This window comes from Antedon bifida, chromosome 9 (assembly GCF_963402885.1).
Source record: "Antedon bifida chromosome 9, ecAntBifi1.1, whole genome shotgun sequence".
Classification (NCBI taxonomy): domain Eukaryota; kingdom Metazoa; phylum Echinodermata; class Crinoidea; order Comatulida; family Antedonidae; genus Antedon; species Antedon bifida.
In genome coordinates, this window is record NC_136234.1 from 7,394,379 (window position 1) to 7,403,245 (window position 8,867).

The window sequence follows — 8,867 nt, forward strand, 5'->3', positions numbered from 1 at the left end:
TTCTCCTTATGCTCAGGGCAACAGGAGAGGGTATCTTCCTAACCGTCGGTACTTTCTTTAAACACTCTATTCAATACAACTTTTTTAGCACGGAGGACCAAATTGATCCTGTCGAAGTTTTAGCTTTCAGAAGACCATGAAGCCAAGAAGATTAAGGAAAAGGAAAACAAATATTGTTTGTCAACAACAATCTGAGGGTACAAATAAACAGCCATTGGTATGAAACGAGGCAGGCAAAGTGTTAAGGAGATCTAATCAGGAAATGTAGCATTGGGAGCAAAAGATGTTGTGTTTGCCCTATCTTACTTTCGTTATCCTGTATATCACATATCCATTAATTAAAAAAGTATTATCCCTTATTTTGTAAGCAAATGAATACACAGATCTAAGTGGTGAGTGAGATTGTATACGGATGATGATAACGGATTGACATGTACTGTATATTACTCTTTCATCCTTTTTTTGTACACACTCGTTATTTCAGTGTTTCATTCCAGCATAGCTCGGACCGAACTATAATATATAAGTTGTTAGCCATAAAGTTTTATCATTCATCTTTCCATTAAGTCAGTTTTTAAAAGTATCATTCAAATTGCACTATTTACATAGTAAAATTGGTTTGTTATTGATAAATCATTTTACAATATATTTGGTTCCAGATGATGTACAGCAAAGATGGAAGTTATTGAATTGAATACGCAGACCTCGTTGTATTTAATTGATTTTGCTGAACATGTATTCTATGCAGGTTTCTATCTAAATATTTAAAATTGAATGAGATTTCTCATCTTTTATTTAAACTTTAATGATGCTTAGTGTAGCCAGATGTCAACACTATAAATGAATAATAGTCCAGTCACCATTCATAGTCTTCTATACTACCGATCAAATATTCAATTTCTAGCGTGACATTGTGACGACGTGACCGACTTTAGTCACTTTATTTAATTTAATTTCGGGGCGTTAAATTCTTTAATTATTAATTTTTTATATTGTTTGTAATATAAATGCATATAAAAAGCAAGAATTGCTATATATATATATACTGATATATTTATTTATATATAGGCCTACATAATTAAAAACTATAATAATTTAGTAGGCCTCCCTAATTGAAATAATTAATTACTGCAAAAAAAACCCCCAAATAGACGATGTTCTAAGTAACCAATGGTTTGTCACAAAACAAACACAAAGCTAAATAAAAATGATATGAACAATGTCAAGCTTTCGGAAAACACTGCACTGTATATTATACATATTTTTTCCCTTTGAATTTAAATGTTCATTATAAGAACGTAAGCTCAACGCTGAGGCGATCGACAGACATCGGCTAGTTATTCTGAATAAAGGATTACACCCGAAATTTATTCCACGTTAATTGGACATCAAAAGCCTGTGCATTACTTTATGATGCGTTTCATTTCGTTTTTATTTCCTCACACCCAGGAGCGTAGCTTTGCGAAATATCTTAGATACATAATGTACACTAATTCAACTTGTCATCTGTCAGTTATCATTCTACCAAACACTAATGACATGAATGCTATCATTTTGCAGTAATCAATGTTGACAATCACTAGGTAATAAATGAAATAAGAACCATATGCAAAATAACTTTTATGAGTTCTTCTTCAATTTACTATGAAATAAATGTAGGTGGGTGTAAATGAAATAAAACAACATAAAATATCCATTTTAAAATTATAGCTGGCCTACTACTATATCTATGCTTTTCTTTCAGTGCCTTTTTGAGATTAATGTCTATATTCTGAGTAACGTCTGCTATCTAAATGTTACAAGTTTACAAAAAGTAATTTAGTTTTCAGAAAATGTATTGAATGGATATTTTAAAAATCAATAACAGCCAATTTCTTGATGCTAAAGGTGAAACAAAATAATATATATGTAAACAAGTTAAACTTTGAATCTGATATAAAAGTATTTTTTCGAAAGTATTGCGCGCAGCCGACTTGGCCATTTAGGCCTGTCCTTATGGTGACGTCGTGTAGGCCCTAAAAATGCTCTGTGGTTAAGATTTTGTTTTGTTGTTTTGTTCTGTGGTTTTTGTCTCTCCGCACAGATCGGAAAATAAATTTGTAGTAGGAAAACAAGACATCATGTACCAAAGTATTGCGCGCAGCTAACTTGACCATTAGGCTCTTATGGTGACGTGGTGTACAAAATGCTCTGTGGTTAAGATTTGATGCCAAAACCTATATGTACGTGTTCTGTGGTTTTTGTCTCTCCGGGACAGGTCGGAAAATGTTTTAAATCCGAGTAGGAAAGCGAGACACCATGTACTAATTAATGGTATACATTCAATAATTAAGTGGTCCGCACTCTAGTACGGTATGTTTTCACGCCTTATAAGTCAATATTCTTGGTAATACCACGGATTTTCGATTGAAGCTCCTACGTCATTTTGGTTTAGAACCATTGAGTGGATGTCCGGTTGACAAATACCTATTAAATATCAATTCTTATTTATTTTTCTTCGTCATTTTTACAATTTTGATTTACTTTATGGTCTAACCTCTTCTTTTTTCACAAGGTCATGATAAATTAGGTCAAAATCTGTTAATTTTTTTCTATTTCTGTGACGTTCTTCATCGTTACCCCAATATTTTATTTTAATCTCATAAATTACCAAACGTGTATCACGTTGTACTTTTATCAAACCCATCAAGGTACGTCAGCTGTTACTTTCAAACACGCATGTAACATACACCAAACTGAAGGATCTAATGAATCAACACTTGGAAAGAAATATAATAAAAGAATGATGGTGTTGCCGAAACATAAGAGAGAAATGAACGTACAGGTTGTATACTTATTACGACCAATTAACTTATATTATACTTCTTTAAAAAGTTTGTGATGTGATGGTGAGAATGTTTGCTAATGGATGATATGTGGTCAAAAGATTGGAAACAAGCATTAAAGTTAAACTGAAAATCAATGCATGGGAAAATTGTCATTCTCGCTTCTTTGGTCAACATATAATTTTGTTGTCTTCCCTGATTATTAGAAGGTACATAATACAATGAATTGGAAGATGGATAGCGTGACGGTGACTGCGATTCTGTCGTCAAACAGGTTCAACGCAAACCAGGCCGGGTTGATCAGAGGGCGATGCGAACAAAACCAAAAGTATCACAATCAACTCAAGTCATACAGTTGAACTTAGTTATTGCATACGTCTCTTTGTATTCCCTTACATGAATACATTTTGGACATTGAAATTCATGTAATTATTGCCAGGTTTGGAAATTATTGATAGGTGTGGAGGAGTGAACACCATTAAGGTACCTGCTTCTTACCGCATTAAGTACCATTCATCATGACAGGGAAGAGTTACATTTCTCTTCCGTGATAGTAACAATCTATCCCGTTTTTAACCTGTATTGTTTTTTTTTAAAGCAAAGTTTTGGCATCATCGGATCTTTATCGATAGAATGAAAACGTAATTTGTTCTTTTTGAAAGTTTTGTGTTTGATAGTCGGTTTTTCGCGCAGTGAGGTCGTGACCTAAAATGTAAAAGTTCGAATTATACCGGTGCCGAAAGAGTGTAATACCTCTTTCACATCGTCTGAAAAACTCTGGAGTTTCACGCGTCAACACGGGCGTTCTCTTAGTTTGTAAATTTCGGAGTTTTGCTAGGCTATGTGATGTTATTTTGAACGGTGATATCGTAATGATTCAATTGCCTTTGTTTAATAAATAGCATTCGCTCAATATTTGTTGAAGTTTGATGAAACGTGTTTTCTGCTGTAGGGATGAATCGCGATTTACTCATTACCATCAATTTCGCTACTTTTATGACGTCTTATTATTCTAATTTATTCTCAACATATTTAAAAAATATTCAACTAATTTCACATGCTTTGTCTAATATATAAAGTTAATTAGCGCGTTTTGACGTAACATTCACAATAATAGATGATATATGACCAATAGGAATAAGTAATGAGGCTTTTTATGATCAATAAATGAATCGATGATATACATACGTAAATGTAATCATACATTATTTGTTGCAATTAAATGAATTAATCGACAATAAATATAATCAGCATTATTTAATGCTACGTGATAAAACTTAATAATAGCTATTAATTACGGTATCTACTGATACCTTGTTTTCGGGTTAATTTATAATTATAAGGGCCTAGTTATCTGCAGGTTGGTTAATTCGATCACCAATTCATATTTTGTTATAACATTCTTAAACATTCCTGATATACTGAATAAATATACTATAAATTAAGTAATGGATTAAAGCAATGATAAGTGTCATGACTACATATAGTGGAATGAATGAATAACTTAACGGGTGTAAATGACACAAATAAATGCATCAACAAATTAATGTATTAGAGCTAGGTAAAGCTATAAATTGATATTTATTATCTTTAGAATATACAAACGTTATATACATTAAATACATTACTGAGTCATAAAACATTAAGCAACAACTCTTCAAAGTTTTGTTTTATTAAATTAGTAATCAGAAAAAGTCAGACTCTTTATCGTTTCAACATTTTAAATGTAAATTTTGTAATAATATGTTAATTTGATTCTAAACCATCAATTTTTATGAAAAACTGTGAATTGTATAGTTATCAAAAACAACTTGTGTAAAAATAGGCCCGTATTAATGATTATTTCCGAAATTGATTTTGTTTCTCAATTAAGTAAAGTTTATAATTATTTACATATAAAAACAAAATGTATCACGTGAACAAGAAAGATGGAATTTCTATTACTGTATTATTAGTCTATACCACGTAACAATTACGTAGGTCCAACTGATACATGTTATAGTTTTATAGATTCTATTTTGTTTTATAGAAATGTGTTCACTTATAATGTTTTCATTTAGGCTTTCGTAGATTTTAGTAGGAACAGCGTTTAAGATACTTTTTGGTCTTCATACGTTGGTCTTCATACGTTGGTCTTCATACGTTGGTCTTCACAGAATTATAAGAGCCATCATACACGCTTTTATGTTTGTTACAGAATTAATGATATAAAGTAATTATTAGTTATTTTTCAATCTATAATTCTTTTAAATTTGTCATTGATCAACCGCCCATTAGGCCTAAACTTTTAAGCATGGCATGGTGCTTAGCCTGAACTCCCGAGAACATAAAATAAAAGTCGGAATTGGCTGGTATTGTTTAACCAAATGTGTGAACAAATAGATACAACAAACAATTAAACGAATGCCTTCTCCAAATGTACGGTTTTTTGTTTTATTAATTATATAAAGAAATATAATTAAAATTTGCTTTTTAATTACCGGACATTAAATAATAATAAACAATTAAACCACCATTCAATTTTAGTAAAGTTTTAAACCGGGTGAATAAATATTTCGATATACACAAAAGTATATTATTGCAATCAATGGCGGGTTATGGGGTACCGTACCCCTATAGTATGATATTACGAATGAGATCTCCGTCAATTGTTTGTCATATTAGCAGATTGATATGCCATTATTTGTAAGTGATAAGAACGTGTTGATATCAACTCTTTCAAGACAATACTTGAAAAAACAAAATTATAAAAATCTTAGATGCAACAATTTTAATCACTTTTTTTAATCACTTATCTTACTTGCCATTTTATAATTTTAATCAGTTTTCTAAAAATTTTAAGTGGAGAAAAGGTGATTTATTTTTGAAATTGTTAATATGTATATAAAGTACATAATTAATTTAATCCAATAAATACCATGTGAACGATTTTACTATAAAGAATAATAGAAAGTATTGTATGTATTATTAATACTATACTATATCAGTATATATATATATATATATATATATATATAAACAAATCAGGCAAAGAACATTAATTCTAAACCGCCCGGTGATATACTGAAATTTAATTATATGACAATAAAAGTGGGACAAGCCCACGATAAACAACAATATTTCTTTTCGGCCACGTGCAATATTGTAAATACACAATGTTTATGAATATGAATAATCAAATTAAATCTAAATATTATGCCCAGCATCTAAGTTGATATAAAAAGCATTTTAGTGACTTCCATGAAAAAATAACCCCTCTCCCATTAGTCACCGCGACCGTTCGTTTGGAATTAATGTGTCTTCAACATTAAATGGTTTTATTTATATAAATATCTATTTCTTTCAATTTAGCGGTGAATAAAATAAGATATTTTATCAAAAATGATTATGATTTGTAATTAAATTATCTATGATATTGCATATAGTTTTAAAATGTAGAACGTTAAACTGTGTATTCTGTAATTACTACACAGTACACACTAATAAAAGAAAATTATAATTCGAAATTTATGATTGCTCCAATACAATTTGTAATGAGTAAAATATTTGACGATATAAAAACAGAATTTCGCATTACTTTTAAATTAACTTTATTATAATTTTTCAAATTAAGATATTTTAATAAAATCAAAAGTTACTCACAAAAACGTCGTAGATTCCAGCGCTGTTTGTTCTGGCCAGTGTCTCGGCGGCGGCGGAACATTCATAATTCTACATTGCTATTTCAACAACACATGGACATTCTTTGATAATATTCTTATGATTGCAATTATACTAGGCCTACATTTAGTATGAAACTTAACATTAAGGAGAGTGCAACGAATTATACTCTCAGACTTTGGGGGTTGAGTCACGTGATATAATGGCGAGTTGTATTTTTACGTAGGCCTATAATAAGGAAATTCTAACGGACTTCAGAGAATATGTAATTTATTGTTAATTTGATATATATATATATACATATATATATCTATATATATATATATATATATATATAAATCCAAAGGCAAATTACTGAAAAAATGCTGTGGGTATCAGTGGCTGGATCTCAATGGAAACGAGAAAGTAAAACAGCCAGAAAAGTTAGCATATATATATATGGAAACATGAATAAGTTCTGGTCTTAAACTCAAGTTAATACCCTATCGAAATCCATAGCCTCGGAATCACTAACAAATTTGTCGATATTTTATCTGTTTCGATAGGCCCTCAGATATTTAAAAAAAAATGTTATTTAACTGCTGGGACATTGAAGGATTCTTAACGTATGTTTTTTTTTTATCAATTTTGTTTACTAAAACATTCAATGCAAGCGAAGACTCACAATGTCTTACTAAAATATATAGTAAGTGTGGTGTCCATATTGGGAATTTATCTGGCAGACGGTTGAAAATAGTAGAAAGATCAAACAAAAAAGATAACCAATGAATCAAGATAAAAGGGAGAAAACATTATAGAATTAGTTACAATTACCTGTTGACAAATATAATTCAATTTGCGTATTAAACTTACTAAATTACAATCAGAGTTTTCAAACCATCGGAAGAACTATGTCAACTACCAAAGTCACGAACTCTATTATGGTTTTTAAAAAAACGCCCTCTATAATATCCCTAAAACTTGTCTAATGATGAATGGTTCATACGTTTGTTTTAACACAGTTTTGATATTAGATATTTAAAGAAAGCTGTATTAATGCGGATTTCAATTTTGTGTGATAACACCTGTCTTGTTGCTAGAAGCTACTTGAATATTCTTTTCAATGTATATCATTATTGTTCATTAAGCCGTCATCCATTTGTTTTCTAAGACATTTTTATGAGCTGGCTGGACGGTGGCAAGATGGCCTATTTCTTATGGTCGTAAAATAAGCCATTTGCCTTAATAAACCATCAAACAATACATTTGATAAAACAAATTATGATTTTCTGTTCTACAATATTTAATAATATTATTTGTATACAGTCGATGTGTTATTTATTATTCAGTCGACTATAGGCCTCAAATGTTTTAAAAAGTTTTAAATTCGTAGACAATTTTGTCAAAATCCTACTTCAAATAATATATAGGCCTATATATATATATATATTATATGAATATTATCTAACTAAATGATGTATAATAATTTCATCTATTATAGGTTTTTTTTTAGAATCAGGTTTTATCAATTAATATATTTTATGTAACTTGTCTTTCATGGCCAATTTTTTTTGGAAAATTTATATGTTTCGAATTTATTTTGAGCAGTAGGCCTACTACTAATAAATCATTATTAAATAATAATAATAATAATATAAATAAATATAAGACTAATCATGAAAAATGAATGTTAATAATATAAAATATTAAGTATAGACGTCCTACTAGAGAACACCATCGTTTATTAATAACATAAAAATAAGTGTTAGATATTGGTTATTAGATTGCACCAGTTTCTTGGTCACGGTTCGCTGAGTACTGTCATTTTGTTGGTATAAATCTGTGCCGAGAAGTATGACGAATAAATTGAACATGTCTTGCGACTCCTCTATTGTTTCACCTTGAAAATCCGTCCATTAGCGATGAGCTCTTTCGAATAGATCATCATGTTTGACAGAGCGTGAAGATTGATACAAATGTGTTTCATATTGTAGTGTGGTTACAAATACACCATTTTAAATTAATAACAATGCTATGATTTATTTGCGAAGCTTAAGTCCATAAAAAAACATTCCATTTAGCATAACTGTTAAATAGACGCATCAAAATTCAAATACAAACATTAGAAATAGGCCATCGGGATAAGCGTGTCAAAGAGTCGTGTGGTCAAATACGCGTACGTCGGGTTACATAATGTTTGCTAATATAATCCAACCATGGAGGTATACAATTAGATACCTCCATGATCCAACCTAGATGATATTAGTAATTTTGAGAAAAACTTAAACCAATTAAATTGACTTACCTGGAACACCTGTCGTGCAGTTCCCTAAATTACCTTAACACCATGGAATTGAATAAACAACAACAATAATTCACCCTATAACAACTACCGTACAATAT